This window comes from Helianthus annuus, chromosome 1, assembly GCF_002127325.2.
Source record: "Helianthus annuus cultivar XRQ/B chromosome 1, HanXRQr2.0-SUNRISE, whole genome shotgun sequence".
Taxonomy (NCBI): domain Eukaryota; kingdom Viridiplantae; phylum Streptophyta; class Magnoliopsida; order Asterales; family Asteraceae; genus Helianthus; species Helianthus annuus.
Window position 1 is genome coordinate 100,181,826 of NC_035433.2, and position 15,475 is coordinate 100,197,300.

The 15,475-nt window shown below is 37.4% G+C and overlaps 1 non-coding gene across 1 annotated transcript; it reads left to right on the forward strand.

Moving 5' to 3' along the window:
- Positions 1-14,739: 14,739 nt before the first annotated feature.
- Positions 14,740-14,846, forward strand: LOC118482845. The gene has a single exon (XR_004869021.1). It is a non-coding gene; the product is annotated as a small nucleolar RNA R71 (small nucleolar RNA).
- Positions 14,847-15,475: the final 629 nt, after the last annotated feature.

Genomic DNA, 15,475 nt, shown 5'->3' on the forward strand with positions numbered 1-15,475 from the left:
CAATGGAAAAAACACAAAAAATATGTTTTTTTTTTTTTTTTTTTTTTTTTTTTTTTTTTTCTAAAACGCAATAGTCTAAAAACACAAAAGAAAGTGTTTTTTTTTTCTAAAATGCAATGGAATAACAACATGAAAGAATGTGTTTTTTCTTTAACGCAATGGATTAAAAACTAAAAAAAAGTGTTTTTTTTCCTTTTCTAAAACGCAGTGGAATAAAAACTCAAAAGAAAGTGTTTTTTTCTCTAAAATGCAATGGACTAAAAACTCAAAAAATGTTTTTTTTTCTAAAACACAATAGACTAAAAACTCAAAAGAAAATATTTTTTTTTTCTAAAACGCAATGGAATAAAAACATAAAAAATGTGTTTTTTCTAAAACACAATGGACGAAAAAACACACAAAATATGTTTCTTTTTCAAAACGCAATGATCTAAAAACATAAAAAAATGTTATAAAACACAATGAATCAAATAAATTAATGTATGTTATATTGAATATTTTATTTTTATATGTAACAAATTGAAATTATAGATAGAGTAAAGTGCATTTTACCCCCTGGGGTTAGAGCCAATTGGCACTCTAACACCCTACTAGGAAAATTTTGCTCTCTGACCCCCCAACTAATGGAAAACTCAGCAATATTAACCCCTGCTGTCAAATAACTTAACAGTCAACATAAGTTTTTCTTAAGTCAAAGGGTATACTCGTCATTTCTACTTTAATAATATGTCTTCCTCAACACAACACCCTACATATATCACCCTCACTGTAACCTTACCCCCCACCTTTTCTTCTCTCCTCCGTTTCTTCTCCGGCGACACCAACAGCTTCTTCTCCGGCGATCCAACAACGATCTTTCTCCTCTCCGATCAAATGCTGGTACTCTGTTGGGTTATAGATACCTGATCCGGCACACCTTAGGTGTAAAATGCCATGCTCTGAAGAAAGTATCGCATCCCCAACACCTCACCTCCCTCCAGTTTCTTTCTTTTCACGATTGTACTAGCATGATGGATCTACCAGAAATGTTGTTGCCTTACCTATTGAGATTATTTATCTTGAATTGCCTAAATCTGAAAGAAAGTTAATGCTAAGGTATATCTATCTATTGGCCCCTCATCTCCCATATCCCCTGTATTCTCATAGCAGGAAGCGAATGCCAAGGTATATCTATCTACCTTCGTTTATTTAAAGTTATATAATTTATTTATTTTGCTTTTCTTTTTCATACCAAAACGCTTATATTTGTAACCTCAAATATATGGTTCTCTGTTTTCCTTTTGTGAAAATTGTCTATTGAATTGTTCAACTACAATACGAAACTAATGTCTGTATTCATAGAGTATATTGGGGCAGTTGTAAGTATTGTAATAATTTCAGCTTGTAATGAAACATAGAGTATTGTAATGAAACAAGATACCCGGTGAAATCTGATGCAGCTGTAAGTAAGATTCTGGTGAAGCTGATAAAATTGCAAGTGTTTGAATGTGAAAATTTGGTGAGTTTAGGAGAGAAAGAGAAGGATGATAATTGCAAGTTTAGTAGTAAGTGATTCAAGTTAAAAAAAAAATATAAGATTATCATAGTGGATAGCATCAATTGCGGTATTTTACACTTAGTTTCTGTAGCCTTTGACTTTGCCTGGTCAAACATTTTAGGCGGGAATGGTTTTGTTTTCTGCAGGGGGTAAGGAAGCAATGAAATATTTAACACGGGGGATAATACTGTTTCTTACAACAAAGCATAGGGGGTAATAAGAAAGGATAATATAGTCATTTAACACCGGTGGGTAATATGTTTGCTTACAACAAAGCATAGGGGGTAATATGAAAGGGTAATATAGTCATTTAACATACCATTTAATTATGAGAATTGTCAAAATTCCATGTATCCGTACAATAATTAAACAATGATTAGTGCTTTAATGATTGTGCTGATTTATATTAATGACATCAATGCTTTCTGATTATTGTCATAATACATACATGTGCATCACATATTGCATAATGTCATATCATTATTGCATGCAACACTTATTGATTCAAATGATGCACGAGACAAAGTTAGCACAGTTATCAGACAAATCAGGAAAATGCTGACGGAGTTCAGTACTTAGACAGACATGGTATTGGGACACAAGATGAGCTAGAAAACAAGAGTTACACTAGTATAGTGTGTAGGAAAGTAAGGATCATAAAACTGCCTTCCTAGTGATAGTTTAAATGCTAGAAAGTGCCTTAAACTCACATAAACTGCAGAATTCAGCAAAGCTGTCACAAAAGGGGACATAAAGCACACTAAACTGCGTAGTTTAGCACCTTAACGAACCGGTAACCAACCGAACAACCGGACACTACCCAAAACACCAAATTTTCACTAGAAGCATTGTTTTATCATTTCCGAGCTAGTTATGGTCCCCGAACATTATAACACACTATATAACATCATAACAACTAAACACCCTAACTAAATCACTTAGATTTTAACTAATCTCCTAACTATCCATTGAAACCCAACCCTATACCCCCTCTATTTACGGTCACCCCATAAGGAGGCCCACACTTGATTTGTTTCCATTATTTTAATAGATTATGTTATATCTTTTAAAAACACATGAACCAATGGATTAAGTGTTGTTGGAGGATTATAGGTGAAACCTCAAGACATAAACATTCTCATTTCTCAAAACTCACCAACACAAAATACTCTCTCCCTCTCCCTCTACCTTCGGCCGAGATCACCACCACCCCTACCATCATCTTCACTTCATTCCCATCCAATTTCCAAGTGATATTATGGTGTAAGAAGCTTGTTTATGGAGCTAGGAGCCATTGGAAAGTAAAGGACCTCTTTCAAGTGCTATTAACCACCAAATTCATCATCATCATCTTCATCTTGTGTTCATCCCTAGCCTTCTGCTAGTAGTAAGACCTTCCTAATCTCATTTTACATCCTGTTATGATGGTTAAAAGTATATGTAAATCACTAATCATGAAGAACACTAAAGATCAAGAACATAATCTTTAACATAAGACTAAAAATCATGATGATCTATGTTGTTTAAGTGTTTAAGTGTTTATGTCCTTCTTGATTGTTGATTGTTTGTGTTAATGATGTTAAACATCATATGAACTTGCTAGATTGTGATTAAACACATGATCTAGCAAGTGAGAGGATGATTATGTTATAGATCAAAGATGATCATCCTTATGTGTAAGCATGAACTTGAAGAATGAAGTGTTTTCTTGAATGATGATGATCAAAGTGTGTTATAAACTTTGTAAATGGATGACTTCAGAAATTATTCTCTCAAGAAACTAAGTTTACTTACAAGATTTACTTAACCATGTTTTTAAAGGAACTAATCACATTTTTAGTGATTATTCAAGTGTAGAAACATGTTAATGACAAGAAGAATTCAAAAAGAAATCTTTTCAGAAAATCATTTTACAAGTTGTAAAGATCTAAATTCTTCAAGAATAATGTTTTTAAACAAATAACCACACTTTAAAGGGTAACTAAACTTACTAAACACTCTACTAAGTCACTAAAAATTTTTAAAAATTTTCAAGTTCATGAAGTAGTGTAAATAGCTTGCTTTTGGCACTTGGTAAGTATTGTTTGGATTGTTGATGACTTGTGATGATTTTTAAAAGAAAATGATATGCTTGGAAAGCATGGAAACCTCCATTTTTAAGGGGAAACTATGGCAAAATTTTTCTAAAAATTAAACACTTAGAAAAATATTTTTCAACAAGTGTATACAAGAGTATTTTAACCATGATATTTCATATAAAATTTGCCATAATTTTTGTTACAAAAATTACAAATATTGGAGGTTGGTTTTTGAGAAATAAAAGTGACTAAATATGTATTTAGGAAAATATATATTTAGATGTCACAATGTGTGCGATTATGTGTATATTATGTGTATTAGTTATATTATTTTAGGACTTGAAATAATATAAATCACCAAAATACCAAGAATTATAACACAAAATATTACCAAAATCCCAAGAAAATAAATATATAATTTATACCCAAAAATTTGAGAAACCGAACAAGGAATATAACTTACAAAAATATTCCGGAAATAAATTCATAAGTATATTTTGGTAAACGGTATTTTGGAAACCAAGAGAATGAAAATATGATTTTTATAATTATTACAACAATATATCATATTTTTGACAAGAAGGAAATATATTATTTTCGAGTAAAGAAAAATATACATTTTTTCTTGAATTACTAGAAAATATATTCTTTTTGGAGAAAATATATATTTTCTTAAACAAATTTAGAATATATTATTTTTGGGGTGAAAAATGGATTTATATATATTTTCTAAGTTAAACTTGAAAATATATCATTTTTGAGGTTTATATGAAAATATAAATATTTTTGCTAAGGAAGAAATATAAATAATTTTCTATACAAGTTTTCTTAAAATATTTATATATTTTAAGAGTATATGTACATTGGTGATTTTATTGAAAATAATATTCTGGAAAAATAAATACAAAAATTAAGTATATTCCTACTTAATAGGGTTTTTTGCATATTTCCCCTTAAAAAACTTTGAAATTGCATATATACCCGACTCAAAAATTAAATTGCATATTTTCCCTTTATTAACTAGTAAAATTGCAAATTTACCCATTCCAATTTAATTTATTAAAATTAAATTATAGGAAGACTATTTTACCCTTCATTTTATCCTTTGTTAATTTTTATAATCAAAATCACAAACAAGAGTAAATACTGTTATTAATTATTCCTAAGAAAAAAGGGAAGCAGATGTTGCCTACATTCCCTTTGCAAAATCCAAAGAGTGTTAGATTATTATTGTATCCTCTGGGCATTTTTAATGTTCACAAGTAAACAATGGCTATTTGATAAACAGGTTTTAAGAACCCATGACCACTGTTTGTTAATAATTCCCCACTTTTTTTCCCACAATCCCTCAAATCCTCGCGAGTCATGAGTGCAGATTATATCAAAATAAAACATTTAATGCAAATCAACAATTATTTTGTTTTTGAATGATATATTCATGCTTAGAGTTGGGAAAAGCGGTTTGGGAAACCAAAACAGGTTAAACTCGAACCGAAACCGAAAATCAAATCGGTTTTGAATCTACTAACCTTAAATACTCAGAGACTGAAACGCCGGCCGCTGAAGAACTGCTGGAGTGTCGCCGTAGAAGAACTGCTGGAGTGGCGCCGTAGAAGAGAAGAAAGTGAAACGTCGTGCATCGAATCTAGAATGATAACCATCAACCAGATTTTTCTCAAAACAAGATCTTTTAATTTTGAGAAGGGTTGTTTTGTCATTTTAATATAGAAGGGGAAATATGCTATTTTTATTTAGGCTTGGGTAAATATGCAATTAAGGGTGTTTTTAAGGGGAAATATGCAATTATTCCTACTTAATAAACACTATAAAAATACGTATTCTCGTACGTATAAATACACCGGAATGCGCCACCAATACTTGGCAGAAATATACAAGTTTAAGAATACGAGTATGAATACACCCATCCTTGGGGAAGATATACATGTATAAGTCCACAATGTGTCAAGTTAAAATATATTATTTTAACTAATATTCCAAAATTTAATAAATATAATTAAAGTTAAAATATTATTTATTTTAACAAATAATTATATACTTTGGAATAATATTTAAGACACAAAGAAACGTAACTCAAAGATACTAACGAAGACTAAAAGTCAAGGCACTACCCCTCCGTCTAATAAACCATAGTACGTTTGTAGGTAGTCGTGTGAACGAGTAGCAGCTTTGAGTTACACCGGATTTCGAGACGCAAGACTGTGAGTTCATGCCCCCCTTTTCTTTTGACTGTTTTCAGTTTTATAACTTCGGGGGTGAAATGCATGTTACAAAATGTTTACAAACGTTTATAAATGGTATGGTTAGCTAAGGAATGAACTATTAGATCATGTGAATGGGTAGGCGCACACTTAAGACCATTAATCCTCGTATAAGGATCGATGGACATGAGTGATAGATCTATTTAGGTGTTGCGAGCCCCACCCCTGGGTCGGAAGTGGCCGAAGGAGGTGACTATGTCTTCCAGCCAGAAGCTCGGTACAAAATCTGCTAGGTTTGAGCCTTCCTACGCCGTTGCACACATATTAATGGCCTTGCAAACCATTAATTGATCTGTTTCCTTGTTGTTTTCATACCGGGTTTACAAATACATACTTACAATGATTACAAAGTTTATTCGTGCACACATACAAAACACATGAACCCGCTCAACTTTTGTTGATGTTTTCAAACTACACGTATTTCAGGGAATTGAAATGGATCTGGCGGGCGCTGAAGTTTTTCAAGTTGTGTCTTCAAATAAAAGATGTCATCTAGTGTCGAAGGGTATGGATTGTGTATCTTATCTTGGATAAGATACATGATTCAAAGCCTAGCTTTTAATAGTGTCTTTTGTTAAGTCCAGTATGGAACTTAAAACTTGGGTTGTTATGTACTTTAAACTTGAAGTCTTGGTTTGTGGTTAAACAATGATGGTTGTATTATTTTGAAACTTACTTATGGATGAACATCATAGTTTTATCATATAGTTGTTTGTTATGGTTGGATGCAATGATATTAAGCAAGTCACACATAATCACGCTTTCGCAAAAGTTGCGGTGTGACAGTTTGGTATCAGAGCTTCGATTGTAGCGAACTAGGATTCCTTCTCAAGTCTAGACTATAATCACTAGGGCTCACTCACGAAAATATTTTTACAACATATTTTCATTGGATACACAAAAACGCCCAGATCCATGGAACAAACGTTTTACAAAAGGAAAGACAAGAAACACGATTGCAAGGTTACATTGGTGGTTTAGTCTTCATGGGGTAGACTAGGAAAGATAGAAAAAGTTTCATGAAGGATAATGTGAATACATGCCTAAGTGATGATTGTTTTGTTTGCATGCACTTTGTGATAGTGGTTAATATATGTGCACATGTTATGATTGTTATGTTACAGGCATCATGCCATCTTTAGAGAGTGGGTTGTCGGATGCCCATGACCCGATGGCTGTCGTATCAGACGACGAGGTTATGCCCGCGCCAGAGATATATACGTCGGACACTGAGAGTGATCCTGACATGGTGTCCGAGGACGAGGACGAGGACGACTTCCAGCCGTTCACGCTACCAGACTTTGGCGATGATTTACCTATTGCTGATGGTTTCCCTGACGAGGATCCTTTTGACATCCCTGCTCCAGTTCATGATCACCTCATCATTGGTCACCCTGATGGTGAGCACATCGTGGCTCTGATCCTCGATCCCATTCCTCTTGTGGTCATTCCTCTCGAGGATTGGCCTTTCGATGACTTGTTCGATGACGATGTTGATTTGTTTGTATACGGTTCCCCAGTTGACGCCCTGGGTGACGGGGAGATAGATGAGGATGTTGTTGCTGTCCTACCTCCTGCGATTCTTGTCATTGAGATATCTTCTGATTCCAGTTTACACTCGGTTTCAGACTTTTTTGAGTCTGTGACTTCTTCAGCATTACGGGCGACCGGATTGCAGCTCTATGCTACCGATTCTGACGACGACACCTCTATGTCTGCTGCACCATCTCCTGCTCGCGACCCCACGCCTCCACACGATCCCGAGCATGTCCCTGAGCCGGACCCTATTCATTTTGGTCAGCCTGATGTTGCACCTGTTGACCCTGAGCTGATTCCTGATCATGACCATGTCCCGTTTGGATTACCTGATGTCTCTCCTCTTATTCCAGACCCAGTACCCGCACCTGTTGATCTTCCTCTTGCTGAGCCATTTATTCCTCCACCCACACCCGCTGATGTTGCTCCTCTCCCTCCTGTAGAGTCTGATGTCCACCGCACTGATTTGCCGATTGTTTTTCTTACAGGAAATCCCTGCACCGGGTCCAGGGGAAGGTACTTCAGGCCAGCACCCGAGTTACGATCCTTTTGTTTCAACAACTTTTCCCCCGATCCCTCAGACTGCACCATTTGCTCCCTTTACTTCTACACCACTTGACGAGCCATTCCGATGGTTCCCACCATACTCTATGCCGATCTCAGACCCCTATCATCCCTCCCATTTTGTTGGCTACACACGGGATGAGTTGCTTTTGTCCTTGCAGTTACAGTTTCAGGTATTGAGTCGCAAAGTTTTGGAGCTTGAGTTGACTCCACGTCCTCCACCTTGTCCCTGTCAGTCTACTTTTGTTCCCCCACATTCATCGACATCTCCTTTTGCACATCCACCCGCTGCACCTGCTCCTTTTCCGAATGTTGATGCCCGTTCCCTGACTGTCGAGCAGCAGATCAGCTTCTTGCATCGTCGTGTGTATGAGCTCGAGGAGGTGCTCGCACATGTTCGCAGTTTGCTTTTCTTCCCTCCTCCTCCTCCACCATCAGCACAGTAGGTTTTTGGTTTTATGCAGATTGCATTACTTTTGGTGAGAGCACTACTATTGAGCCGAGATTGTGAAGACTTTTGAAGACCACTTTTTGACTATGTGACTTTTGTATATTGACAGACTTATTGGACAAGGGTAGTGTGACCCTATGTCCCTTTTGATGTGATACACTTTGTAAACAATGTAACTGTGATCGGTAATTAATGAAAGCTCAATCGTCATGTTCTCACTAAACGCCTTATTGATTTGCATGTTTACGCTACGATTATGTTGTTGCATGATTGCTTGATATGATGATTGTTTATATATATATATATATGTACATACGACCTCTAGACAACTATTTATTTATTTAACGAATAAGACCTGACCTATCCGATCTTCTTCTTAGAAGAAAGATGCCGCCGCGAAGGAATACCGGTAACAACTACCCTCTGCCGACAACATAGGCGGAATTACAAGAGCGCATCTCACAGGCCATCGCACAGCACGAGGCCCTTCGCTCCGAACACAGCGGGGGTACCTCAGGGAATAACCCACCCAACGGTAATGTTTAGTCATCTAAGACACATTACAATTGCTAATGATTTCTGTGAATGATGCTGCTTGTATTGCAGGCTGTACCTATAAGCAGTTTTTGGACTGCAAGCCCTTGAATTTCAGTGGCACCGGGGGTGCCGTAGCTTTTGTGCGCTGGGTTGAAAAGACGGATTCTGTTCTGAGAATGAGTAAATGTGCACCAGAGCATCAAGTCACGTACATTTCTGGACTGTTTCTAGATGGGGCTCTTTCATGGTGGAACCTTCAGGTTCAGACGTTGGGTGAGGCTACTGCGTATGCTTTGACATGGAATGAGTTAAAAGAGTTGATGCATAAGAAGTATTGTTCTCTGACCGAAATCCAGAAGTTGGAAACTGAATTTTGGAATCTGAAAATGGATGGTCCTAAGATAGCAGAATATGTTCAGAGATTTTATTATCTGTCTAGAGTGGTTCCTTATTTGGTGGAGCCATAATTTAAGAGGGTTGAATGTTTCATCTGGGGATTGGCACCTCATATTCTAAGCATGGTGACGGCTTCTAAGCCACCAACCATTACTGAGGCAATTGACTTGAGTGTGGCACTAACTGAAGAAGCAATCAAGTTGGGCAAGTTCACGATATCTGAAACGAAGAAGAAAGAGACTCGTGTAGAGTCGTCTGGAGAAAACAAAAGAAAGTTCTCAAATTTCAAGAAAGGTACTCGGGCGAATAACAAAAACAATGCCAATGATGCGTGTCAGTGTGTATATGTTTTAGGTATATATTTTAAACCCTTTTTACACTTTTTAGCCAAGTTTTAAATTTATAAACATGATATTCACTAACACTAAACACACATATGGGCAAGTGCACCCATCGTGGACGTAGTATAGTGTTGGTAAGATACCGAGGTCGTCCAAGGACACAAGAGCTATTAGTACCGGTTTATCCTCAACGTCTAATCAAATCAAAATGTTAGAAAAAGTTTTTTAAACTAGAAAAATAAAACTAACTAAAATGCTAAAAAGTAAAATAAAAGTAAAAACAGATAGACAAGATGAATCACTTGGATCCGACTCGTGTGTAGTAGGCCCCTCTTTTGAAGGTGACGTTACCCTCAACCCAGTAGTTTGAGTCAGCAAGGATACAATCCTAAAGGGTCGGATTATTGAAAGATAATTAATTAAGTTATTAATGCATAATGTGGTAGGCCCCTCTTTTGAAGGCGATGTTACTCTCGGCTAAGTAGTCTGAGTCAGCAAGGATACAGTCCTAAGTAGCCGGGTTAAAGTTTTAATAGTAGTTTAACTTATGAGGGGATCAAAGAGTTTGGACCCCCCCATCCAATACCGTTGGGTATTGAAGGAGGTCCAACTAAATTTGACCCAGGTCCTTTGCAGGATCTATACACTGAACAATGGCAAGACTCTTACCAAACCGTTCCCTTAACCCCCGACCAGGTAGCCAACATACCTCCATATAGACCATGGAGATATGAATGGTGAAAATCTTTTATTTTATATAGACAGTAAAATAATGCCAAGACACCATGGACAAACGATAAGGAAGAATCACCTTCAACATAAGAAACTAGTAGTTAAAGTCATTAATACAAAACCAATTAAAAAGTGCAAAAGATTAAAAATAAAAAGTATTACACTAAACACTTGTCTTCACCAAGTGATGTAAGAGACTTAGGCAAACATGGCCTTTGATTGTCAAGAACTCTTACGATCAATCTTGGATCCCGAGATGACTCACACACTCTGTGATGGACAATGGATGATGGTGTTTTGATGGTGGTGGGTGAAGTGTGAGAGAGGTGGTGTGCCAAGGGATGAGTTGCAAGAGCTCCAGGCACTCCTATTTATAGGCTGAATAGAAGCTCGGGCACGACCCCGTGTCCATCCTCCTCTCTTTCTTCATTAAATGCAGTTTGTCTGCATTAGTTGACCACGCCCCCGTGTGAAGAAGCATATCTGTACTATCAAGATTTGCCTGGATTCCGCGAATCTTATAGTTGACCACGGCCCCGTGTCCGCTGAGCACGGCCCCGTGGTGGGCGATGGAAGCTTCTACAACTTTGTCTTTTCTGCTGACACTTCAGTCTTCTGTCTTCTTGTTTTGCTTGGGAAGATGCTGTCAGGAGGTTGGGCATGCCACGTTTGCTCCTTTTCTTGTATTTATGTTAGATTTAGCTGCCTTTTTGCTTCTTTTGTTCATTTGAGCTCATTTAATCCTGAAAATACGAAAGAAAGACAAAAGCACACTTTTTCCAACATTAGTACTAAAAAGGGGTTAGTTTTATGCCACAATTGATGTAATTTATATGTTGCATTTTGTGCACATCAAATACCCCCACACTTGAATCTTTGCTTGTCCTCAAGCAAAACTCTTTATAATGTGGCCTTTTCACTCCCAAATGGAATGGGTAGAAGAGAAGGTTTTTGGGCTTGTCATAGAGTGTCGGGATTTCTAAGATTCTTTATTAAGTTGTATTTTTATTTATTTACAATCTTATTCGTCATGATTTATTAAAAACGTTTCATAAGATAAATCACTTATTAGGGCATAACATGCCTTTTTAAAATTCCATTTATATACAAGTTCACATACCTCACGGGGGATCACTCAACACTCGGCCGAATGTGTATTTTTAGTGAATCAGTCGAGAGCGGCATGGAACTTACTCCTACCATAAGCTTGCCAAGCAATCAATCCTTCTTCTTTTTTAAATACCTTTGTAAATATCAAGAGGACTTTTTGGGTGAAGGGTTAGGCTTGGGCTAAAGGTGGGTGGGTGGGTTAGTGGTTAGTGAAAGGGCGAAAGGCGTAAAAAGCATCGGTTTTTGAAAGACTTTTTATTTTTCACAATTTATTTTGTTTTGATGAACCATTTCTTTCAAACAAAGTTATTTTTGATGAACTTGTTTGTTTGTTTGGTTTTATCATATCATTTTTTTTATTTAAGTCATAAGAAAAACCGAGCTTTGTTACTAAAAGAAAGGGTAAAAATAAAAAAAAGTTTAGGTGGGTAAAAAGGGTGATTGTTTTGGGTTAAGAAACGAAAGGGTTTAGGCTCAAAGGGGTTAACTAGGGGGATTTTGGGTAGGTGGTAAAAAAAATGAAAAATAATGGTGTAGAAAGAAAAGAGGGTTAGTCCTAATGCCTCCATCATTTACTTACTCGGGTTTAAGTTGGTAAGGACCGGGAATGCATTGTTGTGGCAAGTTCTAGAGTCGTAAGAACCAAGCGGCTATTCACACAAGAAACGAAAAAATGAGCATTTAGTGTAAAGATATGTATTTGTATGCTTAATAAAGGCTCAAAACTCAGTTTTGTGGGAATGGGTTTTTATGTGATCAAGTATATATAATCAAATTTTAACTAGGCTTGTCATGCCATTTCATAATTTTCTTATGTTGGTTCTTTTTATCACAACGCTATCGGTTGTAAATTTGTAAAAATATAACCTTGTTAGAACTTGAAATTCCCAACTTAAACCTAGACAAGTAAAAAGAAAATGAACAATTTTGGAAAAAAATTTGGGTGATTAGCGGTTCCAATAGAGTTTTGTGTAAGGCTTGTTAATTTGGACTTGCAAGATTCAAGGTTTTAGCATCCCCCCACACTTAAATTACACATTGTCCTCAATGTGTCCAAAAATAAGTTTTTAGGTTGATTGAATGTGTAAAAGGGTGTTAAAAGCAAAATTTTCTGTTACTGGGTGCCTGGACACGACCCCGTGGTATCCGGGCACGGCCCCGTGTTCAAGTGCCAGTAACAGAAGTTTGTAAAAAGAAACAGAAGCCTGGACACGGGGGCGTGTTCAGTGAACACGGCCCGTGTCCAGTTACCTGAACTGGGCGTTTTCTGCAGATTGTGCAGCACGGGGCCGTGTCGGGTGGACACGGGCCGTGCCGAACTTGCTGTAATGAAGAAATTTTTGTCGGATGGCCCTGTTTTTGTGCATGGGGTGATGTTTCTCGTTTCCCTTGTTATCCTTCACCATCCCGAGTGTGTTTTATTCCTGCAAATTAAAATTAAACTAAAAATTAATCTAAGCTAAACTAAGGGTAGTTCCGCGGAATGCCTCCGTGGTGCGCCACGTTTATAAGGGTCCTTGGCTAGACCCAAAGTTAGGTCATATGTTATCCGAGCGGGATGTTTTGGATCCCATGTTGCACCGTCGGAGAGCATCATCCAAACTCGAATCAATGACCTTCATGTAATTGACCGGGTCATCGTCCTCTACTCTCCTCCCAACCCCAAACTTCACTTCCTTATCCCCAAACTTCAAAGTAAGTGTTCCGTCATTCATGTCTACCACTGCTTGTGCAGTGGCTAGAAATGGCCTCCCTAGTATGAGGGGGACTTCGGTGTCCTCTTCCATATCTAGTATGACAAAGTCGGCCGGGTAGACGAAATTGTCGACTTTGACCAATAGATTTTCAGAGACACCTTGCGGGTATTTGACGGATCTGTCGGCAAGTTGTATACTCATCTTGGTACGACTTGTTTTTCCTAGGCCGAGTCGTTTGAACATTGAAGCAGGCATGAGGTTAATGCTAGCCCCAAGGTCGGCTAGCGCATTACGAACGGGGGATTCCCCGATCGAGCAAGGAATCGTGAAGCTTCCAGGATCAATCTTCTTTTGTGGGAGTTTGTTGAGTATAAGGGCGGAGCATTCTTCTTCTATGTTAACTAATTGCAATGATTCAATTTTCCTTTTATGAGTGAGGAAGTCCCTCATGAATTTTGAGTATTTAGGCATTTGAGTTAGGACTTCGATAAATGGAATATTAACATGCAATTGTTTTAGTAAATTTTCGAATTTTGCGAATTGCTCATTGGTCTTTTGGCAAATTAACTTACCGGGGTATGGAACCGGAGGAGCCTTGGTAGGATCTTGAATTGGAGGAGAAGCCTTCTCTTGTTGGGGCGGTGTTGTGCTTCCCTCAGTTGGCGGTGGTGGAGCCTTTTCGGAACCCACGGTACGATTTCTTAATGTTATGAGATGGACTTGTGCTTTTGGTTTTGTTTCGGTATTACTTGGTAACGCGCCTTGTGGTCTCTCGGAGAAATTTTGAGCTAATTGATTTATTTGTTTTTTAATGTTTTGTATACTAGCTTGTTGATTTCTAAAATTTGATTCTAATTGTCGAAATCGATCCGAGTTTTTCTTTTCAGTATCGGAGATGAGGCGAGATACAGTATTCAAGCCTTTCTCGTCCACCTTGTTGTTGAGAGAAATTTTGTGACTCGTTTCTTGGTTGTTGAAAGTTTGTTCGTTGATTTAGGTTTTGTTGGTTACTACTATTGCCGGGTTCTTTCCAACCAAGGTTAGGGTGGTTACGCCATCCTTGGTTGTAGGTACCCGTTGGAGGACCCGGCGGCCTAGGTCTGTTATCAATGTAGTTTACCGACTCTGGTTGATCATCTGTTTCTTTCATACAACTCCAACTTTCATGTGGCCCACCACACCCTTCACAAGCCATAATCGAGACCGTTTTTGTCATTTCTAACTTTTTGATTTTTGAAGAAAGGTCCTCGATTTGGGCTTGTAAAGAAGTGCTTTCATCAACCTTATGGGCGCCCGGGGCAATAGATTTATTGCCTCGGGGAGTGTGCCATTGAAAATTGGTTTGAGCAATTTCCTCAATTTGATTGTATATTTCATGTGGGCGGCGATTACCTAAAAGTCCTCTGGAGCTAGAGTCAAGTGTTTGTCTTGTGTGTGGAAACAACCCATTGTAAAAAGTGGATACTTGTTGCCATACCGCAAGACCGTGATGAGGACACTTTCGCAATAGCTCCTTGAACCTTTCCCAAGTTTCATATAAGGATTCCCCATCCTCTTGTGAATATGTATTAATTTCAGTCATTAATTTAGCCGTTTTAGCGGGAGGGAAATACTTATATTGAAACTTTTGGGCTAGTTCATCCCAGGTGTTTACCGAGCCAACTGGGAGGGCGTTGAGCCAAGCCTTTGCTCGGTCCTTTAACGAAAATGGAAACATCCAAAGGCGGATGGCGTCGTTTGATGCTCCATTGATCTGGAAGGTATCACATATTTATAAGAAATTAGTAATATTGTGATGTTCAATTATAAAAAATGAAAAGTTTTTAGTTATAAGTAAAAAAATCAATTTTGTGAGGTTGAAATTGCAAGAAATGGAATGTTTTGGACTTAAAAAAATGTAACTTTTTTTTTTGAAAACAACCCAAAGCATGTGGTATAACACACTATGCATACAAAAGTTACTAATTAATGGTATAAAATGGATCCATTGCATTTTAGATACAAAATATATAACATCATATATATAAAGAACATATTATCTATAAGAGTAGACTGCAATTTTACCCCCTGGGGTTAGAGCCAATTGGCACTCTGACCCCCTATCAGGAAAATTTTGCTCTCTGACCCCCACCTAATGGAAAACTCTGCAATATTACCCTCTGCTGTCAAATAACTTAACAGTTATATTAATGTTATACCCTGACTTTTGCGGGAGCG